A 23,680-nucleotide genomic window follows, 5' to 3' on the forward strand; every position below is an offset into this window, starting at 1 on the left:
AAGAAATGAGTCCTCAGCAATGCAGATCCAGTGTTAGCGGAAAAACTAGTATAGTTGAAAGCACCTTTTATCATAAATGTTAGAGCACACTTAAATATGGAGCCTACACTATGAAACATCATCTCTGGGATCTTACCTGAGGTCTCTTCCACCTCATTTTCCCTCATTAAACCTAAGAAATGTAGCATTAACATGCAGTAACATTTGTTTATAAAATATTGACACTAAAAGTACAGGAGACAAGGCATGCTACCCTACTAAATAGGAAGGGTGCAGAAGCATTTTCATAAATCTTTTCACCTCTAATTCCTCTTACAGTTAGTTGGTGAATTTGTATTTGAAACATTTTTTTCCTTTCAGTCATGAGTAGTAATATCTACTTGGAACTGTTTTGGTTTTTTTGTTTTTAAGATTTTATTTATTTATTCATGAGGTACACAGAGAGAGAGACAGAGACCCAGGCAGAGGGAGAAGCAGGCTCCCCACAGGGAACCTGATACAGGACTCATCTGAAGACCCCAGGATCACGCCCTGAGCTGAAGGCAGATGCTCAACCACTGAGCCATCCAGGCATCCCTGGAACTGTATTTTCTACTCAAAATATATAGAAAAAATACAGTAAAATGTTTAAATTTTCATACTTTTAGAATGGTTAAAAATTTAAGTGATTCCAGGTAAAATAGTTTTTAAAAAGACTGTACTGATGTCCTTAAAGATAGATTCATTGCAGTTACTTGGATAATATAAAAAAGGTCATGTTTTATGTTTGTAACCTAAAACTCTTGTCAAATAACCTTTGTAATCTGAATTATGTTTATAGTTTTGAGCTTAAGGTGTCCGTAGTATTAATCTATAATCATGTTAAAGGTATTCATTTATTTATTTATTTTAAAAGATTTTATTTATTTATTCATGAGAGAGAGAGAGAGAGAGAGGCAGAGACACAGTCAGAGGGAGAAGCAGGCCCCATGCAGGGAGCCCGATGTGGGACTCGATCCCAGGTCTCCAGGATCATGCTCCAGGCTGAAGGCAGCACTAAACCGTTCAGCCACCCGGGCTGCCCCTGTTAAAGCCTTTTAATTCTGTTTATTTTTTTAAAGTCTGTCTTGAAAATACAAAATAAAACAAACAACGAAGCAGGACAGGTAATTTTAGTCTGCAACCAGGGTTCAGAACCACTAGGTTAGAGGATCTGTAAAGTTCTGTCATCTTTAGCATTCCGTGGCTCTAGAAGGTACTAGTGGATTACGAGGGGACATCACTCCCCTTTTCCTTTTGAAACATGATGACTAACCCTAGAATGGCAAATAGTTTCAGTTCAAAGACCTACACTCATGACTTAGTAGTTGCCGTCTAGAGCTCCACAGTGAGGTTTAAGGCAGAGTCTGGACTAAAAGGGAAAGAGCATTGAATCAACCAGCCATGTCTAGTATGAGCAATGGGGAGAGAGAAGTACCCAAGATTTCTCCTGGCCTGTCCTAATCCAAAGAAGAGAACACACAGGAGATCTCAGACAAGAATATAGATCAGTGCTATCCCTTGTTTCAGGGAAATTCTGCTGTGTAACAAAACATTCCAAATCAAAGCAGACCAAAACAGTAACTGTGCATTCATGGTGATACCAATTGGACAGGGTTTTGGGGAGACAGCTTATCTCATTTCCAAGTGGTGTTGAGGGAGAGGATCTTGACTGAGGCTGGAAGATCAAGATAGTGTCACAGTCCCAGGCTTTCCTTGGTTGGAGAAGCTGGAAAGGGCTGTGGGGGATGGCTGTCCCCCTTCTCCAGCAGGGTCCTTACATGGTGGCTCAGAGCTCTAGAAGAGTGAAAGTAAAACCTGTCAGGCCCATGAAAGGCCTCTTACAAGGCTCAGACAGGCACAGCATTGTGTCTGCAGAATTCTCTTGGTCATAGCAAGTCACAAGGCCAGCCCCAGATTCAAGGAGAGGAGAAATAGTCTCTACCTCTTGATGGGAAGCATGACACAAATGTCCAGGGACTGAAGGAATTGTTTGCAGCCGTCTTAGCAGACAATTGACCTTATCTCTGTTCTTGGCTCAGCTGATGGATCCTGTTGTGTGTTTATTGGCCTAGAAATCATACCATAAAATAGGTGAAGAGAGCAAGTTGATGTTCCTGATGATCCATTCCTAACTTATCTTGTTTAAGTATTATAAACAATATAAACAACCCTTGAAGGGATTATATTTTGTTTTATTAAGAAACACTGGGGGACTACTGGGGGAAGGAAGAGAGAGAGGGAAACCAAGAAACAGACTCTTAACTACAGAGAACAAACTGATGGTTACTAGAGGGGAGGTGGATGGGAGGAATGGGTTAAAATAGGTGATGGGGATTAAGGAGGGCACTTGTGATGAGCACTGGGTGATGTATGAAAGCGTTGAGTTACTATACACTTGAAACTAATATTACACTGTATGTTAGCTAACTGGAATTAAAATAAAAACTTCAAAAAAAAGAATACTATTGGACATAGGAAATTAAGAACACAATAGGAAGGGAGCTGTTTCCCCAGCAGCACTCTTACGCAAAACCCAAATTGCTAGATAGTCTCTCGGGTGTCAGTTTCAGGATATTGTGCATAACATGAGATTAAGAACAGGAAGTGGAACCAGTGGCTTAAAATCCACTTCTAGGAAATTACAACACCCCCCCCCCCCCACTCCACTCTGATCTCCCTCTACCATGCTGCATATGCTTAGGGCATCTGTCTTCTCCTAGAGGCTGTGTTCACTTGTTTAAGGTCTTTGTTTTCCTTCATGCCAGATGATCCCAAAGACTTTGGCAGGCATCTTCTTTTATCCTAATTACTCTTCAAATAGAACCCAGCCCTAGATTCTGTTCTTGAAACCATGTCACAAACAGTAAGGTTGTGCCCACGACTCCAAGTGGAAAAACTTTTACCAATGGAGTTTCACTTGTTTCTAGGTTGTAGTTGTACTGGTTAAAATTCCGAGGCAGGGGCACCTGGGTGACTCAGTGGTTGAGCGTCTGCTTTTGGCTCAGGTTGTGATCCTAGGGTCCTGGGATTGAGTGCCATATTGGGCTCCCTGTGGGGAGCCTGCTTCTCCCTCTGCCTATGTCTCTGCCTCTCTCTGTGTGCCTCTCATGAATAAATAAACAAAATCTTTAAAAAATAAACAAGTAAAATAAAACTCCAAGGCAACTTTCTTTGTTATTTAGACAAAAATGAGACTTGGGAGTTTTTTTAAACAAGACAATTTGAAGGAAGGACACAGAGGTGTAGTTGACATAATGCTTGTCCTTTGAGGTTTACTGGAGAAAAATGATGTGAATGATGCCATAGACATAATTACATAGACTGTGCCCAATCATTTAACCCACAAGGGTTTATTGAGCACTTAATATGCTCCTGACATGGTGTTAAGCATTGAAAGCAGAGAAAAAAGGACTCCGTTCTGGCTGTGATATTCTGAGTAGGGGAAGCAGATCAGATAGGTAATTCATTACGTTGCACATGATAGCTTATGTAGTCTGATAATAATAATAATAATAATAATAATAATAATAATAATAACAGAAAACTTTTGTAGCACTTACCATGAACCAGGCATGGTTCTATACACTTTGACTTATACTAATTCACTTATTTCTCAGAATGACTGTGTGGTCTAAATTCTCTTATTATCCCCATTTTAAAAATCAGAAATGGAGACACAGAGAAGCAAAATAATATGTCCAAGGCAAGCCCATAGCAGGTGATAGAGCCGGGGATTTAAACCCACATGGCTGGCTCTTGGGTTTGTTCTCTTCACCACCACAGAGAAGAGCCCTGCAGAATGTGATGAGAAAGGTCCATTTGGGGGCAACTAGCTTCCCTGCACCCTCTGTTCAGAAACTCACCCCTCATTCGGAACCATGTCCTCACAAATGACAGGTTGGAATCTGGAAAAGAGAGGTGGAGTGTAATTTTGATTTTCAGAGTCTTCTTTTAAAGACTTTATTTTATCTCATGAGAGACACACAGAGAGAGGCAGAGACATAGGCAGAGGGAGAAGCAGGTTCTCCAGGGGAGCCTGGTGTGGGACTCGATCCCGGGACCCTGGGATCACGACCTGAGCCAAAGGTAGACACTCAACCACTGAGCCACCCAGGCACCCTGATTTTCAGTCTTTTAACACACATTCCCTTAGCTACCTACATCTCACATTTTGCAGTGAGGAAAACAGATGAAGAGATAAATGTCACCCAGTACATAAATCCAGAGCCAGGCCTCAGACCAGATCTCCAGATGGATTATCCAGTGCTCCGTCCACTGTGACAACATAGTCCCTCTCCACAACAGGACCCCTAAGTGTCCATTTGGCTAGTCTTGTGTCCAGAGGGTCACTGTGACACAAAAAGAGTCGTTGAGGACATTCAGAATGTTGTGACCCCAGAGGAGGCAAATGCACTCATGCTGAGAATGATGTCTCATCGTTATTGTAGTCACAACATGACCTGCAGGTCTCAGTGTCCTTACCTGTGAAAGAAAGGAAGAGGGTTCAAGAGGATTTCCAGAGGGCCCATCCGGTTCTATTTTTCTCCATCTCCATCACCATCCACATGTTGCTTCATTATTTTAGTCAACTGTTGTTTTTGGCCATCACCAAGTGTCCAGTTCCACTCACAGCAGAGCTGCGTTGACAGTCTATGTTGTCGGAGCTGGAAGCCCGGCGCCTGAGACACAGCCTGAGGCATGTCTGTATTCCAGCCGAGTCCCTCTCCTCGGTTCAAGCTAACCTCGGAGCAGCCAGCATTTCCATGTCCCACTGTGGGATCTGCTTTGTAGCCTGAAACGAGATACGTGTCTCCCTATTAATATCCTCACACTGTCTGAATGCATTTTAAAAGCTCACCGTGCTTGGCAACCTGCAGGCCTGTTTTTGTTATTGTTGGTTGGAGTCATGCATACTTGACTTTAAAAGTTCGCCCTCGGTGTAGCTTTAGCTGATCAGAGGAGCATGACACAGAGAAGGACATGGGTAAATGTCCTTTGCAAAGCAGATACCCCTGGATGTATTTCTCTTGCTGGAGATCTGCACCAACCCGAATGCATGGCTGTGGTGGTTCTCACCAGGTGGAGTAAATGCCAATGAGGTCACAGAGAGTAGAGGGCATCACAAAGATTGCAACACAGCCTGAGTCTTCTGGCCCAAGGAAAGGGACACAGGGCAGGAACCATGTTGACCTGATTCCCTAATCCCCTCCTCTAATTACACAGGGCTGTTCAGTTTTCAAGGAGTCTTTGCGTGCCTGCCTCCATTTGATTGCCATAGCACCTGGGAGATGACTGCAACATAGATAATTCTCTGCAGTAATGGGAAGCTGGGTTTGGCAAATGGCTAAGGTTAAATGGAAGGGCAGGACTGGAACCCAGGCCTCCCAGCTCCTGGTCGCACCATGCTGCTGCAACCACTGGGGTTTGAAGTTGAACTTCTAGAAGACAGAGACGGCCCTACTCATCAATGTACGTCTCAGGACTTGGCATACCAAATCAAGAAATATTTGTTGAATATCTTGAACTCTAGCTTGACTAATGAGAGAGATTGGCCTTTATGAATTTACTCAAGTAGGGATAGAAAAGAGTTCAAGTCCTTATGGTGCCTGCAAGGCCCTCCACGATCTGCTTCCTGTTGTCTTTCTGACCTCAACTCTGACTTCACCTCCTTCTACTTCCCTAGTGCTCACTTCACCCTGGTCACTTTGGCCTCCTTGCCGTTCCTTAAATGTGCCAGACATAGCCCTCCCTCAGAGCCTTTGCACTGGCTGTTCCCTTTGCCTGGAATACCCTTCCCGAGTTACGTTCCCGGCTAGCATCCTCATTTCCCTCACATCTATGTTCACACGTTATCTCCTCTATAAGGCCTGCCCCTGTGTGAACCCCTAACTCAACCCCTCCTCCAGCACTTCCAATCACTCTTACCTTGCTCCTTCATTCATGGGCATTTTTTGCCTTCTGTCACAATGTATACATTTCTTATTGTTTATGATTCCTATTTATCACCTGCCTACAGCTCTTAGAATGCAAACTCCAGGGAGGCAGATATTTTCAATTCACTGATGTATCCCAGCATCTGGCACATAGTAGATCCTCAATAGATATTATGGAAGGAAGGAAGGAAGGAAGGAAGGAAGGAAGGAAGGAAGGAAGGAAAGAAAGAAAGAAAGAAAGAAAGAAAGAAAGAAAGAAAGAAAGAAAGAAAGAAGTAGAAAGTAAGAAAGAAGAAAGAAAGAAAAGAAGAAAGAAAAAAGAAAAGAAAAGAAAAAGAAAGAAAGAAGGAAAGGAGGAAGAAAGGAAAAGAAGGAAGGAAGGAAAGAAAGAAAGAAAGAAAGAAAGAAAGAAAGAAAGAAAGAAAGAAGTAGAAAGTAAGAAAGAAGAAAGAAAGAAAAGAAGAAAGAAAAAAGAAAAGAAGAAAGAAAAAAGAAAAGAAAAGAAAAAGAAAGAAAGAAGGAAAGGAGGAAGAAAGGAAAAGAAGGAAGGAAGGAAAGAAAGAAAGAAAGAAAGAAAGAAAGAAAGAAAGAAAGAAGAAGAAGAAAGAAAGAAAAGAAGAAAGAAAAAAGGAAAGAAGAAAGAAGAAAGAAAAGAAAAGAAAAGAGAAAGAAAGAAGGAAAGGAGGAAGAAAGGAAAAGAAGGAAGGAAGGAAGGGAGGAAGGAAGGGAGGAAGGGTAGTTACAAACATACTTCTATTTCATACAGAGGTTTTCCCTCTGCTCTATTCAAGTATCTATGAGCTTAAGTGTGATAGAATCAATTCCCTTTGGTGCTGCAGGGTTGTCAGGGAGCCAGGACTCTGTCCCAGTAACTTCTTTTGAGGGAAAAAGGAGTGCTGTGACCTGAACACTGATGGAGTATCTTCTCCCACTGAGTGTGGACCTTTTGACTCCAGGTGGGGTTCTTACAAAGAGGAATAAAGGGGCAGATGGGAAAAAAATGCCGGACAAACATATGCTTCATGCTAGATCTTCAGAGGAGCTGAAGGACACATCGCAGGACAGTAAGGCATAGCACCAAGAACGCTACATATAGCAATTCTAGATATTGAGGAAGGGATGGAATGTGGCATCAGACACACCTATGTGGCAGCACAGGAGCCAGGACAGCAATTCAGAGCTGCCGGGCAGGCACTGGGTTCAATGGGCATGACTTCCTCTAGAGCCAGGCCCAGGCAAGTGCTAAGCAGTGGGGAGGAGGGGGCAGGGGTGAAGAAGGAGGGGGTTTCCCCAAAGTTGTGGAATCTCAGTAAGTGTGCCAAGCCTGGGTACAGGCCAGCGGGAGAGCCGGCTTCCAGCACCCAGACATCTGTATGGAGCAGGTGGGAATCTTTGCTCCTGGGGGGCTACTGGGACCCTAGGCTGGCCACCAGGGCAAGGCCCTGAGGGAGAAAAGGAGCTGGAGCTCAGGCAGGAGGCCAGTGCTGTGCTCAGTTACCAGCCAGGCAGGACGGGCGGCGGGTCATCTGGAGACCCTCAACATCTCCTTCCTTACTCCAGACCTGGTTTGGGAATTAGGGATAGGCTGGGCCAACGAGGGGAGAGCCAGGGAAAGGGGGCGTGAAGCAGCCCGAGCTGTAAGGGAGAGAAGGATGCAGGGCAGGGCTGACCACGGTGCCTAGAGGCCTCTTCCCAGGGAGGAATGGCGAAGCCTGGGTCCTCTTTATTTATGTATTTGCTTTTGAATATTTTATCTAAATTTAATTTGCAGCACACAGTATAATACCCAATGCTCATCCCATCAAGTGCCCTCTTTAGTGCCCATCACCCAGTCACCCCATCTCCCACTCTTCTCCCCTTTTGCCACCCTTTACTTGTTTCCCAGAGTTAGGAGTCTCTTATGTTTGGTCTTCCTCTCTCATTTTCCCCCACTCAGTCCCCCTCCTTTCCCTTATGGTCCCTTTCACTATTTCTTATGCTTCACATATGAGTGAAACTATATGATGATTGTCTTTCTCCAATTGACCTATTTCCCTCAGCATAATACCCTCCAGGTCCATCCACGTGGAAGCAAATGGTGGGTATTTGTCCTTTCTGATGGCTGAGTAATATTCCATTGTATACATAGACCACATCTTCTTTATCTGGCTGGGTATTGTGGAGAGAGACTGCCCAGGCTTTCAGAGTCAGGGTCAAAGCCCAATGTCATGGCCATAGAGCAAGGCGAGTAGTTACTATGTGTCTGAGCTTTAGTCTCCTCACTGTCTCCTTATAGGAGCTAAATGAGCTGATGGAGAGAGAGGAAGTGCTCAGCAAACCCACACACCTCAGGCACACACCAAGGCCAGGCCCTCTCTGAAGCGACCAGCAGTTTCTGATTCCTCTACCATGGCCTTAACCTTAGCAGGTTGGAGGAAGGGAGACCATAGCACGCCACCCCACCCCCCACCTTACAGCCAGGCTTCTCCTTGCCCACCTCCAACTCCCATGGCCATCCTACCCCGTGCCCAGCCAGAGCCCGTTTGTTTAAACTAAGAATTTGAATGTAAATATGCAACATCCCTTCCCCTCTCCCTCCACTTAGGGGGCAGGAGCATGTGTCTCCCCCCAACCTCGTCAGCTGCAGCAAGAGTGCCCTGTGTGCAGAGATCCTATCTACGCCCAAAAGAGTAGAAATATTAGACGAGGTTAAATTAGAAAACACAGATTATTGCTGGAGACCCCTAAGGCCTACTTTGTCTGTGCAATAGTTTGTTTTACTTTTCACAGAATTTATTTTGGCTGCAGCCAGATTGATGGTGATTATATCTGAAATCCCTCCCACATATCTGTCACATAAACACTTCGTTTAATTCAGGTCTGTAAAAAGCTATGGGCCAATGGGGAGCCAGTTTTCCGATTAATTAGCAGACGCTAATGCCGGGCATCGTGTCACATGGTCCGAAGGCTCAGGGGCTGAGGGTCCAGGAGGGGATGACAGGCGGGCCTTGGTTCCTTTCTTAGGAGGTTGATTGCTTGGCCAGTAAAAGAAACCAAGGAAAAGTTGGAGGGGGAATAAAGAAGGCCACTCTCTGTCTAGCCTGGCTGAGGAGAAGGATTCCAGACTGTGGAGTGGGTCAAAGTCACCCATCCGGGCATCAACAAGACGAAGGGGGCTCATCTGGATTTTGAAGTGGACACAGAATCAACCCCAGGCTTCCTCGGAGTTTCTGTCCATAGCATCACTGGATCTGATACCTCCTGGGAAAGGGGAGGCCCTTGGGGGCCAGTGGCTGGGGAGGGAGGCCCCTGCTCAGGCAGCCATGGGGTAGGTGGGTGGGGGTTGAGGGGGACACGCGGCCTGGAGCCTTGGCAGCAACGGCTCAGGTTCGCCGAGACCCCCAGCCTGCTCCCCAGTGGCTGCTCCGGCCCTGCCAGCCCGGGGCAGGATTTCCTTCTGTCTGATGGGAGTGTGCCCCTAACAGGCTGCATATGCCTGCCAGCTGTTGCTCTCCTTCTGCCCCCGCAGCCAAGACAAGAAAAGCATTATTTCCTCTTGGCCTTCTAATCTCCAGGCCTCTCTAACTTCACAGGCCGGCTTTGGGCCCGTTAACTCAGCGCTTCTCTGGGGCGAGTTCCCCTTTGCTCAGAAAAGGCTCTTTTATTTTCCCCATCCCGTTTGCCTTTGCCTTTGATGTGGGGCTCCCCCACTAAGGGGGCAGGAGTATACAGGACTTCCACGGGGGTGGGGGGGTGGGGGGGGTGGTTCAGAGGCTTTATTTGCATCCGCACTGATGTACTTGATGTATTGATTCGGAGGAGGCTGTTTCCTCTGCAAGACCAGTCCCACACCCAGGACGCTTCCTGGCAGGCCCAGAAAAAGCACTTTCTGAGTGTGTCAGCCTCTGGGCTCATATGCATCATCTCATTTAATACCCAAAACCCAGCCAAAGAGCTATTTTTTTAAATTTATTTTTTCTTCAAAGAGCTATTTTATTTTATTTTAAGATTTTATTTATTTATTCATGAGAGACACAGAGAGAGAGAGACAGAGACAGAGACACAGGCAGAGGGAGAAGCAGGCTTCATGCAGGGAGCCTGATGTGGGACTTGATCCCGAGACTCCAGGGTCATGCCCTGGGCTGAAGGCGGTGCTAAACCGCTGAGCCACCCAGACTGCCCCAAAGAGCTATTTTAAAACCCCATTTCAAAGAGGAGGGATCTAGATGAACAAGAGGTAACCCAGCCAAGAAGAGGCTGAAAGAACCCTAAGTCCCCGTCTGCCTGAATCTGCCTTCCATGCAACCCAGTGCTTTCCAGAAAGGACTCCGGAACTGGGACAGCTGTGCCACTCACTAGGATGACCCAGGTCGAGTTCCCAGCCTGCCCTGGGCCTTCGTTCCCTTCTGTGTAAAGGAGGGGTGGGTGGCACCTCCCAGACCTGGCCTTCTGGCTGCCTGCCTCCATTCCGCCCCCAAATAACCGCAAGAACTGGGCCATCCCCACCTCGCAACCTGCAGAGGGACTGCAGGCCAAGGCCCAGCTCCAGCCATATCCCGTTACTAACCAAACACTTGTTTTTCTTCCTGACTGAAACTGAACGTGCCTGTCGCTTGGGGCTCTTGACCAAGAGAGCTCATTTTTAACCCTTTCACAGCAGCTGGGTTTTTTCCCACAGCGCATGAAACACAAGGCACGGGTCAGACGCCAACTCCGCCCGGACCTCACCTGGGGATGCCCTTCCGAAAGATGCAGGACCCGCAGGAGCCAAGCAGCACACACCATTGGCTTAGCGGGTCCTAATTTTTCACTCCTATCCCTTTTTCTAAATGTGACTTTGAAAGCGTGATTCCTATTTCACCACCCTTTTTAAAACAAAGTGCACCATTGTTTGGAGGGCAGGAAAGGAGAGGCTGGCTTGGAGGAGGGAGGGAAGCCACGGGAGGGAGTCGGGGTCAGGGGTTGCTCTTTGGCACAGGCTTGCGTGTTCCCCAGGGTGGAGCTGGGGAAGGCTGGGGCTCCTGGGGGATGCCCACCCAATCACGCCGGATGCCCCAGGTCTGTGAGGAACTCCCCATCGAACGACTTCAAAGAGTCTTTGGAACATTAACTCCTATTCCTCACGACTCTCCTCTCGGGACAAGACTGGAATAAGACTTTTGTTCTCCTGCCCTGATTTGTATTGGCTTCCAAGATTTTTAAAACTTCACCTTCAGAGCCAAAAACACACAAACCCAAAACAGAACAAAAAGCAACCCCAGGGGACGGTACCGTGGAGACAATGAGGATCCAAATTCCAAAACTCTTGAGGTTACCCCAGCCTTAAGGATGTGATAGTCACACTCAGGAAACCAGAGCACGGGCCTCTGGGCTCAGAGGCCTAATTGTCAGGCTGTGTCTCCAGACGCAAGGTTCCTGCCTTTGGCGCGGGCTTGTTCTATAACAAACCCACTCCGGGGTCATTCATCAGTGCCTAAATACACACCTGGGAGGCGGGGGACAAGCCCCCATTTTTCTGGCTTTATAAATACGGAACTCACATTTCTCCCATTGACGTTTGCAAAAGAATGATCGATTAGAGGGCTTTGCACCATGGAACAATTTCAAATAAACGAGCGTCGTCTGGTACAAGCTATAGCTCTCCACACCCTGCAGAGGAAACGGGCCTTTCCTTCAAGCCTCTTCCTTTTAGGTGGGCAGAAGCCAAGGCTCAAGCCTGACAGGGGTCCCAGCTTCAAGTTTTCGACTCCACAAGGTGGCAGGAGGGGGAGGATATGCCAACTGCTCAGCAGATGGAGGAACCAAAAGTCCAAGACGTGGAGCCCAGAGGTCTCCATGAATGTCTGGGGCCAAAGAAATAGAAGTGCCTGAGACTCACTGTTGGGTGACTTCCCAATGTCTGCTCCCCACCAAGAGGGACCTAGGGCCACCTCTGTATGTGGGACAAGTTCATGGTTGTGCAAATTGAAAGATTTGTTATTTGACCCAATATATTGTCTGCGTCTGGTATCTGGAATGACACCACTGGAGACACCTTCTTCCTTTGGATGAACCATGTTACCCGTTTGTGACATGGTGGGGGTGCACTAGGAGGAGAGGTGGAGGGGTTTGGAAGCTGGCAATAGGAAAACTGCAGCAGAGCCAGAAAGGACTCAGAAAAGGCCCTAGGTTTAGATCTGAACATTAGGGGTCACCTTCAGGAAGGCAGTCCAAGTAATGTGGGAGGAGGGTTGTAAGTCAGTAAGCGGAAGTGCTGCGTATGGAGCTTTCTTTTCTTTGAAAGTTTGGGATTGAAGGGAAAATGAGAAAGCTTAAATCATTGTTAGTAAGACAAGTGAATAAAGGATTTGGAGGAACTCTCTAGACTTTTTTGGGCAGCTCACATGATATGCTTATATGTGAAAATACCATCAAAATACTAGGGAGCCATACGGATTAAAGTTCAGGGTCCTGATTATTAGCTGGCGGAGTGTCGAGCCAGTGGAGGGGAGAGACTGGAGCCTGGCCGGGTCAGCTCTCCAGTGCCCGCCACCCTCTGCACTTCCACGACCGCTCGGGGTTTCTCCAGAACTTCAGTGACTGGTTTCTCCACCTCAGCACTAACCACCCCAGGAGATGAGGACTGGAGGCTGGAGTGCCTGGGACGGAAGGTATGAGGAAGGACCCCCAAAGGGGCAGTCACTGCCCCTGCCCCCTGTGAGGCTGGCCTTCAACACCATGCAGCCGCCCAGCACTTGCTGAACTTGCTCTTGAGCTTGCACAGGGAAGACCAGCATGGTGAGGGAGGCCTAGGTGAGCCAGTGACTAGTTTGGGAGGAGAATTTGATTTCCCAGAAGGGGCCTCTCTTCTTGGGATCCCTAAGAGCTCCTGCCACAGGCGCCTGAGAGGAAGGCCATGCAGAAGTCTGGCCGGCGGAGGGTGGCTGAGCGGGGCGGGGGCATCAGGCCTGCCATCAGCACTGTAATTCCAAGTGTGAGCCTCTCTCTGCCTGCTCCCGAGAATCACAAGTGAAGCCAACAGAGCCAGGAGCCTTCGGCAGGAGAAGGTGCCCACGAGTCGGCACAGGGCAGTCCCGGCAGCTTCGGCAGGACAGAGCCACCCACGGGGACTTCTGATGCCCCAGCCCTGCCTGGCCTGTTCCCTCTCTGAGCCCCGCCTGTGGCCACAACACCGCCTGTACCTGCTTAGTTTTATTGGTGTGGCCCCTCAGAAGGAGCACTGCCCACGTGTCACCATCACATCTGCTCCTCATTTAGGGATGCAGCCAGGGGGCTTTGCATCCATGGCAGAGAGAGAGAGACAGAGACAGAGAGATGAGACCAAGAGGGAGAGGCCTCAACTGAATAAACATTGCTAACTCAATGGCTGAGTTTCCTTGCTTGGAACTCCTCCCTGGATACCCTCCACCCCCACCTCCTCCCATCCGCCCCTCTCCCATCCCCCCTCCTACCTCTTCCCCCCAGCCCACCTTCCCTCCCCTCTGCCCCCAGTCCACTCCCACCCCCGCCCTCCCCCTCCCCATGCACCCAGCCTGGCTTCCTGGTCCTTCACCACCACACAGCTGTTTCAGCCTATCTCAGGGCTCCGATCTGAACCAACCTTTGATTTAAAAAACACTGCTAATAACCACCGTGGCCCCCTAAACAAATGTCGTTATCCACAGACAACAGACACCAACGCACATACGTAGAGATAAACACATGTGTGTTCTGTCTCCCAATCTTTTAAAATAAATGTTACCACAACACAGCTCAGCTATGTAGACTTTCTTTTCTTTAAAAAAAAAAAAATCAATATTGCCTGGAGCTAGCAAATAAGGAAGGAAATCACTGGGAAATGCATTATTCATGAGCTTGCCAGAGTGCTGATGACTGGCAGTGATAAAAGTCCCAGTGTGAGCCGAGCAGCAGTCTGATAGCTCCCTATCGAGTCAATCTACCCAGCCTGCTTCCTGTTTTGGGGAGCAGGGATATCGGCTCTCATCACTTTTCTCTTCTCCCTCGTTTCAGAGAGTGGGATCTGTGCACCTGTGGGAACTGAACTTGCCTTCTGCTCGGGTCAGAGCGTGTGGGCAGCAGGAGAGAGCAGGCGGGGAGGGCACCCCATTCCCGCAGGGGGAGACCCCTGGGAACCAGAGCCCCGTCCTCTGCAGTCCTTCAGCTCACACCTTCTTGTGAGCCAGGAAGAGTCCTCTCTGCTCTCCAGCTTTCCAAGTGGCAAAGGGAAATCGGCGTGGCGCACTAAAGGACACAGAGCCCTTGCCTAAGGGAATTCTGGGAAAGGCTCTCAGAAGCCCAAGCACAGAGAGAGCTGGGGATGGCCTGGCCACCTCATCCTTTAGCCTTCCTCACAGAGCCAGGCCTCCAAGCCCAGGGAAAGGAGGAGGAGGAGAGAGGAAGGGCTGGAGGGGCAGGGAAGCCGGGGCTCCCTCAGGGGTCCTGGACTGGCCCATGGAGTCACCTCAGGCGAGAGGCCCATTCCACCTGAGCTTCTGAGCGTCCTCCGCTCCGTAAAGTAGGAAGTCAGGAAGCCCACAGTGCCAGGAAGAGACTGGAATCCTTCCAAAGTGTTGCATGAGCTCGAGTGGGAGGGCGAGGGCAAACTGAAGAGGAGGCAACAATTGTGTTCAAATTAAATTTCAAATGATTAACAACACAGACTCATGCATAACGTATTTGCACCTGAGAAATGTGTTATGTAAATGAACACAAAGTTCCAAAGAGCGCGAGTTCACACACCGTCACACATGCAGGGGGTGTGAATCCCAGAACAATAAGCGCTGAGCCCGGATGCGGCTCGGAGACCACCGCAAGAGGGGACGACGGGTCACCTGTGGTCCTGCCACAGCAGCTATGCTCAGTCTGGATCAGCCTCTGGAGGAAAGTAAGTCTGTTGTCAGGTAGTTTCTTACAGGCCCCCAGCCTACTCTCTGCCATGACTCCTAGCAGGCTGGGAGGCTGGGACTTGTCAGACGGCAGGGCCCACGTCAGAAATCTGAAGAAGGTCCCAAAGTGGGGAGTCAGGGCAGGACCAGGCCCGAGGTCCAGTCCTCCGGCTGCCCAGGTGGCAAGCAGAGGGAACTGAAGCCGGGTCACCTTCTTTCAGTTCCGGCCAAATAGGGCTCCTGGGTGAGCAGGCAAGGTGAGCCAGAAGCAGCAGGAGGCAGGGTCTGAGGCAGCGATCCTGGGCCATCACTCAGTGGAGGGTGAATCAGCACCAGCATTGAAACCCCTGGTAGAAACATCAATAGCCCCCCACAAGTGAAAAGTCTGAGTTCCAGATTTCTTTCTTTTTTAATATTGCTTTGATATTTTACATACTAACAGGGTCTTGAAGGAAGTTAATAAAGACTGACAAGGAGAAATTTCGTGGTCCCACTTACCAAATAGACAACAGAGAGAATTCGCACGGTTGATTGTACACGTTCCTAAAGCAGGTGACAATTGCTCTTTTAATTGAGCTACTCTTCCACCTGCAATTTGATTTATACGATAGGGGTTACCTGAAGGAAAGACTCGGACTCAGAGACTCAGAAGCACACAGAACTACCGTGATGCCCACTGGGAAGTGGAAAGAGTGTCTCAGGGGCAGCTTTCACAAAGCTCATGCATTGTACGCTTCACAAGACAGATGTCCTCCAGCCCCTCGCCCACATGTGGCATCTGAGAGGCAGAGCCTGGCAGCAAGAAACACAGCAGTAACACATTACCCGCTGACAGTCAAGGAAGTGCTATGGAAACAGTTCCTCTATCTGTTTTCTTTCGGGGTCATAAATCTGGGTCCACTGAATGTAGGGATGGAAATAACACACAACAACAACAACAATAAAAATGCTCTCCTTCCTTAATAGTCCTAGGGTGTACCCCCATGTTACAAAATAGCCTAGAATAATAGAACGTAAGGATGGAACAATTTTTCCCTCATTATGGTCACTAACATACTACGAAATGACAATATTTTGGTTAAACATATATGTTTCTTTCCCCCACCCACACCCCAAATTTCCTGTCCCTACTCCACACATACTTTATCACAATCTCAAAAAGCCTAGGTGGAGTGCCCAGATGAAGCTCTTAGAATACCTGCTTGGTGTTCAAAGGCAGCTTGTTCTACGTGGCTAATTGCTTTAATGGCCCCAGTTTTGCCACTCTCCCTTTGCCACATAATTGTGCAGTTCCTTCCATAAAAGGGGAGGAATAGATTTCCCCTTCCTTGACTCTGAGTTTGGTCATGCACCTTAGTTCAGCCAAAAGCAATGACTGTGTGCCAGTTCCCAGCCTGGCTGCAAGGGGCCGCGTGATTCCTCTTGCTCTCTTCCACCATGCCACTGGCACAAGAACATGCCCAGGCTAGCCTGCTGAAGGAAGAAAGGCACATGGAGCAGAACTGAGTCACCCAGGTGCCCCAGACGAGACCAGCCTAGATCAACCAAAGGCCAGTCAACCACCAGATATGTGCGGAAACAGCAGAAGTACCTGGCCGACTTCCCGTAGGCCCCAGAGGGGTGAGCAGTATGCACTTATTGTTGTAAACCATTTAGGTTTTTTGGTTGTTAATTATGTATCATACAGTGTTACCGAGGCAACAGATAACTGGTAACATATAGTAAAAAGAACAAGGGTTTTGGAGTCTGTTATATTTATATTCCACTCCTACCTCCACTGCTTTTCATTTATGTGAACCTGAGCCCACTCCACAACTTCTTAATTTTAGCTTCTTCAAGCATGAGCAAGATAACCTTAGAAAGTGGTTGTCAGGATTAATAAAGACAATATTCGAAAGCTCCTAAAATAGTGTCTCGCACATGGTAGGTAATGGGTAAATGTTGCTTCCTTTGCCTGGAATCCTTGAACTGCATTTCCATCTGAGGCTAAGCAGCTTGGTGTCCTCATTTATAGATCTGGACAGTCTGAAGTCCGAGCTCACCAGGATTCCCTAGACATAGGGGCCATCCTAATGCACGTACTGGTTAGCAGCCCACTGCTACACTTAATGACATAATAACACAGACTTCATTCCAATATTCCAATGTCTGTATCAGTGGTCTTCTACATCCTTTTCAAAGGTCACAGAGAACCCATTCAGCGAACACATCATCATTTATTTTACCATTTGGGATTTTTCCATCATTTTTTTCTCACTGAATAAGAAGTAAATGTATATTAAATACCAAGATAGATGAGGTGATGGAATTGTAAAATAGCATATAATGAACAAAAGAATAGCAAAGAGAAGACAAAGTCTTTAAAACTGACATTCAAAATAATGGCCCTGCATCATCAATGAACACTTAATGTCTCTGCAACAATTCTATTGAAGCAGCACAGGTAATATATTCTTGAAAACTGTCTATCCTGAATGGTTAAAATAAAAGCTTCGCTGTCTACAGGAAAAAGCCACAGTTGTCTGAGAAATGTCACTTCTGAGGTACACCCAAGCCAGATAACTCAAATTTGCCTGCAGATTCTTAAAGAGAGGGCAAAGAGGGAGCCCAACCTTTCCAGAGTTCAAGAGTTCTGATTGGTGAGATTTGGTTGTTAAAAACATCATGATCCTCATCCCTCTGAACCCATTTTTATTCCCGATCCTCTCAGTACATAAGACAAACAATAGCAGCTGTATGGTTCCAGAGAAAGGCGCCTGCCTTTCCTCAAAGCCCTCTGTGAGCTCACGGGCCCCTAAAAATGCCATTTCCCTGCTCTCTGAGCCTTCCAGTGGAGAGTGGGTAAGTCTGAAAACAGCCGTGGACAACTGGTCACCATTAGCAGATCTCTTGCTCCTGGAGGAAGTCATACTGGCCTATAGCGGAAGTCCATTTCCAGTTATTACCACTAGACAAATGGCTTTTAAATTACATCCTAAAAGGCTAACAGGCCATTTGTCTTTGTAAGTAATGGCACAGAAATACTGTATTACTGCCATTCTAGCGCTGCAAAAGGGGTCCGCCTTGCAAGCGGGAGTGTGGGTGGTGGATAGGAAAGAGGCCCAGGACACAGAAACATCCAAGGTAGGACGGGATTTGATCCAAAAAAGTGGGTCAAAAGTCAAAAGAGAGAGTGCACACTGGCTGTGTGCACACTAGCTAGACCTCTGAGAAGGTAAAGCTGAGGTGGCTTTTCCTGGAAGCTGTCCCGGTGGACAAAGAGGACCAGAGCTGTACTTTGAGGATGAGAAAGGTGAGTGCTGGGAGCACTGGAGCAGAGGGAGATAAAGCTGGGCCACAGCCATGACCAGGCCTTGACCACCAGCCTAGTGTCTGGGTTTACCCTCAAACGCATAGCCGTGGGAGCCATGGGCTTCCTAAAGAAGCAGCCCGATGTCAAGCCAGCTACGACAGAGCTGCTTCAGCCTCTGCGCTTCGGGCCTCTCCCTCACCGGGCTTGGGAGATCTTAAAAACCAGGAAGTGCTACCTCCACTGGGCCAGGCGTTAACTCTGTGACATGTTATGAATAGGGAAACATTCAAGAAGGAATTCCAGCATTCCTCCCCCATGCTCTAAAGCCTTTGTTTACCTTATTAGTTGGGGCCTGTCAGTTCCCCCCTGAGCTGACAGGTCTGGAGGGTGAAGGAAGCTGTCACCACATGGTTTCCACGCTGACAGTCTGTCTCGCCTCCGTTTCAGCACACAATCTGCCTCGAGGCAGCAAGGCACGCTACATCTTTCAGACTGCGGCCTCCCTGGGGCATGGCGGGACCAGATCCCCCAGTCTGGAGCCCGGAGAGTCCCACAGAGGGGCCTCTGGGTCTGCCAAGAACAAAAAGCTGCCAGCTTTCAGGGATGAAGTTATCATCTCACATGGCTGGCCTCGCCCCTTCCCAGGGAGGAGGCGCTGCTTCTGTGCGACTTCCTCCCTCTTGCTCCCACCCGAGATCTCCAGTCCCATCCTTCATGGAGCAGTCACTGTGGTTTAAGATGCTCCGTGACTAACTTCGTGTCCCCTAAACTGGAGCTACACGCTCTTAGACATGTTCCTCATCCTAGGAATAAGTATCACTTTTAGGAGAGTTGATCTTACAGAGAGAAAGAGTTGAAGGGGAAACTACAATTTCTATACTGGAACAAACACAGATACATTAAGAAATAAAATGCAGAATTTGCATGCATTGTTTCAGACAACATAGAAATCCAAGACATTTAACTCTTATGGAATGGAGCTAAGCCCCGAGAGTCCTTGGATTTATGTTTCTCCTCTTTTCTGACATTAGGGACGCTTTGGCCAAAAGTTCACTTAACTAATGTGAAAAGGTACAAAATGGTTCCCGGTATCTAGTTTTCAGCAAGTCTATGAAATATGTCCATGACTCAAATTCTTCATTTATAGCAGTAATAATAAAATAATACTTATATGGCAGGCTCTATCCTAGGCACGTCATCTGGATCATCTTCTTTAAATGTAGTACCACCCAATGAAACAAGGACCATTATTACAGCCGCTCAAGGAGGTTAAGTCCTGTGCCCAAAGTCAGGAAACTTCAATGCGGTGGGATCAAGATTTAAATTCAGTTATTAAAAAATAAATAAATAAATAAATAAATAAATAAATAAATAAATAAATAAATTCAGTTATTATGACAACAGCCCCCCCCCCCTTTTTTTAAGCCATTCATCTACACTGACTACAGAAGCAAGTGTTAGATCAAGCGATCTCAAAGGTGTCTCGCAGCTATGCACTTCCAGGGCTAAAGCATAAAAGGAGCACGAGCAAAGAAAAAGAAATCCTTCCTTATGAAGACAAATCCAAGATGGCCATGTCATCCTTAGTTTGTTCTCCTCCACTTTTGGGTAGGCGAGAATTTGGAGCAGGCTTCACTATTAAAACCAAGTTTTGCAAAATGGAATTTGGGAGGGATTCCTGTTGGGGCTCAGAGGACAGAGGTCCCAGGGGCTTTCCAGAGCATACACAAGTGCTATGGTAGAGCCGACTTCTGTAGAAGAGGAGTGGCTTCACAGTAGCTGCTCCCACTGAGAAAGCAAAGTGGAGGAGACAATAATCAAGTGACAACCGTGTGATGTGAAAGGAGGCAGGATAGTTGGAGAGTGGGCCCAAGAAGAATGCCTGTCTTCCTGTGGGGTCCTAAGGGGCTCTGAGCAAAATGGCTCCAAAGGAAGGAAATCTGGTACCAAAACCCTATCCTTCTTTCCCAGCTAAAAGACACTTCTTGGCCCAAGATGCTGGCCCCAAGATGCTGCCCTCTGGGTCTGCTCTTACACAAACTGCAGTAAAGGCAGGTCTGACCCACTGAAACAAGGGAGGAAGCAGACAACCATGCAAGAATCCAGGGGAAGACAAGATAAGGGGTGAGGAGCCTCAGTGAGAAGATGTGGGCAAGAGAGGAGATATCCCACAAATCTCGTGGTCCATCGACTGCTATGGGCGGCAGCAGAGGCCACGGGCTGAATGTCTGAGAACATGGAGCTTTTCTTAGCATTGACTTGAAGCCTCCCTTCATCCACCCATCTCTGAGTGCCCACCACACCCAACCCCGTGGACAGTTACTGGGTTTCCACTGCTTCTTCTCTGCAGCAGCCCAGGACTTGCCAAAGTAAACTGCTCAGTGTTATGCTCCCACAGGGTCTGGTACCATGGGGTCAAGGATGTGCAAGGGAGATATCTGACTATTGGTATGACTTGGGCACCAACCAGTAAGAACAGGGTTTCTCACCAAAGATACCTTCATATTGTGTCCCTTCTACTCTTTAGTTTTATCCTTCAGTGACATCCCTCCGTGTGGGGCAACAGTCATTCTTTCACTTCTGTGTGTGGATCTCCCCCACTGGCCCACAGCCTTTCTCCCCAAATCCCTCCTTGTGCCCCACGTGCTTCTCTCAAGTCCTAGTCTCTTTCCAGCAAAGGCCACCAAAGTGCATGACTCATGCATCACTCATTCCAGCCTCTAAGTGGTCACTTAAGCCCTTCCCCCTGGCTAGTACCCTCTCCTCCCTTCATGGGCCACATCTCCTCATGCTAAGCCTTGCCTGTGGGTTCCTGATTCCAATGATGCTTCCCTCTACCCTGCCCAGGCTGGTGGGTATCTCTTCCAGGACATGTTAGTCTGCACTTAGCATCTGACATTACAACACTCCACTCTTCTCTCAACATTGCCCTACAGTGTCCATTTGACTGCCTTGCCTGTTATCTCTGCCACCCTGCTGAGGCTATATGATCCTTCAGGGCAGGGGCAAGGCTCCTCTTATAACCCCACTGTGTCCAGGGGCAGGACTAAACACTCTGTTAGAGTTCAACAATCACCTAGCGAACCAAGTTAGCTGGTGCTTGGATATAAGGCCTGGTCCTGACACTGGCAGTCACCTCCATCTTGGGTCCTCAGTTTCCTTATCTATAAAATGGGAAGTTGGCCTGTGGTTCTCCCTAGCATCACATTAGAGTCACCTGGGAACTTAGCAAAAGTCTCAATAGCCAGGGCCTAACCCAGGACTTCTGCCTGAATAGTGTTGGGTGGGATTGGACATCAGTTTTTGTCTTTTTTTAAGCATTCCAGGTGATTTCAATGTGCACCCAAGGCTGAGAACAGAACCACTGGGTTTGATCATCAAAACAGTCCTGTGCAACTCTGTGATTCCATGAATTGCATTGCAATCAATGCTATTCCAAGTGAGGTCATCTCTGAGAGAAGGTCAGGTTTAAAACTCCTGCTGACTCACAGTGAGGAGAGGCCACCGCTGGGGCTGTAGCAGTAGCCACTGTCAGAGCTCAAGGCTGATGATCACCTAGCCCCATGGCAGGCCCTCCTCTGGGGCTGTTCTTAGGTGGTCCTATTCTGAAGGACCCTTAGATGCTGAAGGAAAGGGTTAAGGCCTCCCCCAAATCCAACCCCCTCAACATATTACGTGCTCTTCAAAGTGTCAAGAAAAGTTCAGGATTGCTGTTGGCAGGTGGTGCCAAAATTCTTGCCTGAACATATTGGATTATAAAATATGTGGATATGACAAGCATATCTGACAGATCAGTTTGCCTCATGCTAAAATGATGTTTAGAAGAAAAGACATGTTTTTTTCACTGTTGTGGTTTAGAGTTTTTTTTGGTTGTTTTGTGTGTTTCCGAAGTGTTTTCATTCTTTCCTCCTTCTGGAAATCTATTCCTGACGTTGAGTTGTGACATCGATTAAAAACTAAGCTAATGAAAAAGCTAAACCCACGGGAGTGCATTAAATGCCACTTAGGAAAGTTGGTTCCGGCTCCTCTTCAAAGCCAAGTCTTGGACACCAAATCATCGTCAATTACAGACCTTGGTTTTCCCTTGTCTATAAAAGTCTTTTTGTAATTCCCCCTCATTGTAGGGCTGCATAAATGGGGCATATTCATATTCTCCCTCCCTCTCTTGCTTTCCCTCCGCCTCTCTCTTGCTTGTTGAAACAAGCATAGTAATTGCATTACCAGATTTCCAGGATTAACTTTTGGTTCAAGGAAAAGAGCTCAGTTTGAGCGTGTATCTGTAATTAGAGGTGGTCGAGTAATTAGCTGCACACAGCTCGACTGTCTACGAGGGGCCTAGAAGACAGGTCTATTTGTTCTGTTTCATCAAACAATTTAATCAAACAGTGAGTGCCTTGCTCACAGGCCTCACAGAACAAATATTTGCTGATTGATTGATTCATCAAACAACTGGTCAATTCAGTTAAACCAGCTTTGCTGTCCAGTAAGCCAAGGAAAGAAAAATAATTGACCTAAGTCTTTCACTTTTCAAACGGCTGCTTTGCTGCCTTACAGAAACAACTGCAGCATGGCACATGGTGAAGGTGCTGAAACCCGCTTCTTTCTTTTCTTTTCACGTCTTTCCAAAATAAATAGCATTTAAAAAATTAATAGGCTACAAAACGAGGCTAGGGAAGAAAACATACAAAAGACATTCATCACTTTGTCTCCGCAAAGGCCCACTGCTCCTAGCAGCCTGTCTCCTTGGGGTCAAGGTGTCCCCCATCATTGCGAGGCACTTAAGTCAGCACATCCCTCCCTGGAGCAGCGCAGGCTTGACCCACAGGGGCAGGCTCTCTGCTACCAGGAGATGCAGTCATTTCGCAGGGAGTCTTGCTGTGGACACGCCACCAGCATCCAGATGCCGAAGGAACACCCAGACCAGATGCTGGTGTCATCCCCACCTCTCAGAGAGACCTCTGCTTTCTCTGTCACTCATTAGCAGTCTGTCAAGACTGCCTAGAAGCCCTGCTCTGCCCCGCTTGGCCCCACTCCGTGGGTAGAAATTCCTGGTGGGGAGTGAAGTGTTTCAACACACTTTATTTTCCATTCTGGAGCCACTGACCAGCGGAGATTTGTCTCTGTTGGGCCCAGAAGAAAGAAGTTTGCCCCACAGCAAGGCGAGTCTCCAGCTGTGCACAGAAATGCCTGCCCGGAGGCTCTGTGTGCAGGCTGAGGAATGGCAGGGAGGCAGTTTTCCATGAAAAGCAATTTAAAGTGACATGATGTTAAAGGCCAGGAGTCCAAAAGAGGCAAACAGCCCATCACCTGTGAGTGATCTCCTGAGCCGGGTCACATTTTTAAAAAATCCATCTCACAAATCGCCCAGTGTTTAACTTGAAGTCCATTTGTTAATTTGGTAAACACTGACATGATATTGACAATATGACTCTAATCCAGGCAGGAAGGAAGTATCCGGTGTCAGGCAACTCCAGGCCCCTCTCCTGTCCCTCCTCACCTGAGGGTCGGGAGGGGGTAGTGACAGTTCAGACAGCAGGTGGAAGAGCCAGTGGGGGCAGGGCTCCTTAACC

At 47.7% G+C, this 23,680-nt stretch overlaps 1 long non-coding RNA gene across 3 annotated transcripts in view; it reads right to left on the reverse strand.

The window, feature by feature from the left end:
• LOC140600162 (uncharacterized) overlaps positions 1-23,680 on the reverse strand; it is a 181,648-nt gene that overhangs the window by 58,569 nt on the left and 99,399 nt on the right. For 2 of the 3 annotated variants that reach the window (XR_012003349.1, XR_012003350.1), the window contains one exon: positions 4,504-4,813. This is a non-coding gene — a long non-coding RNA (uncharacterized lncRNA). Of the gene's footprint in view, positions 1-4,503; positions 5,093-23,680 lie in introns of those variants that run through there. The other variant, XR_012003348.1, reaches the window with a different exon arrangement.

The sequence above is a fragment of the Canis lupus genome, chromosome 11 (genome assembly GCF_048164855.1).
Source record: "Canis lupus baileyi chromosome 11, mCanLup2.hap1, whole genome shotgun sequence".
NCBI classification, from domain to species: domain Eukaryota; kingdom Metazoa; phylum Chordata; class Mammalia; order Carnivora; family Canidae; genus Canis; species Canis lupus.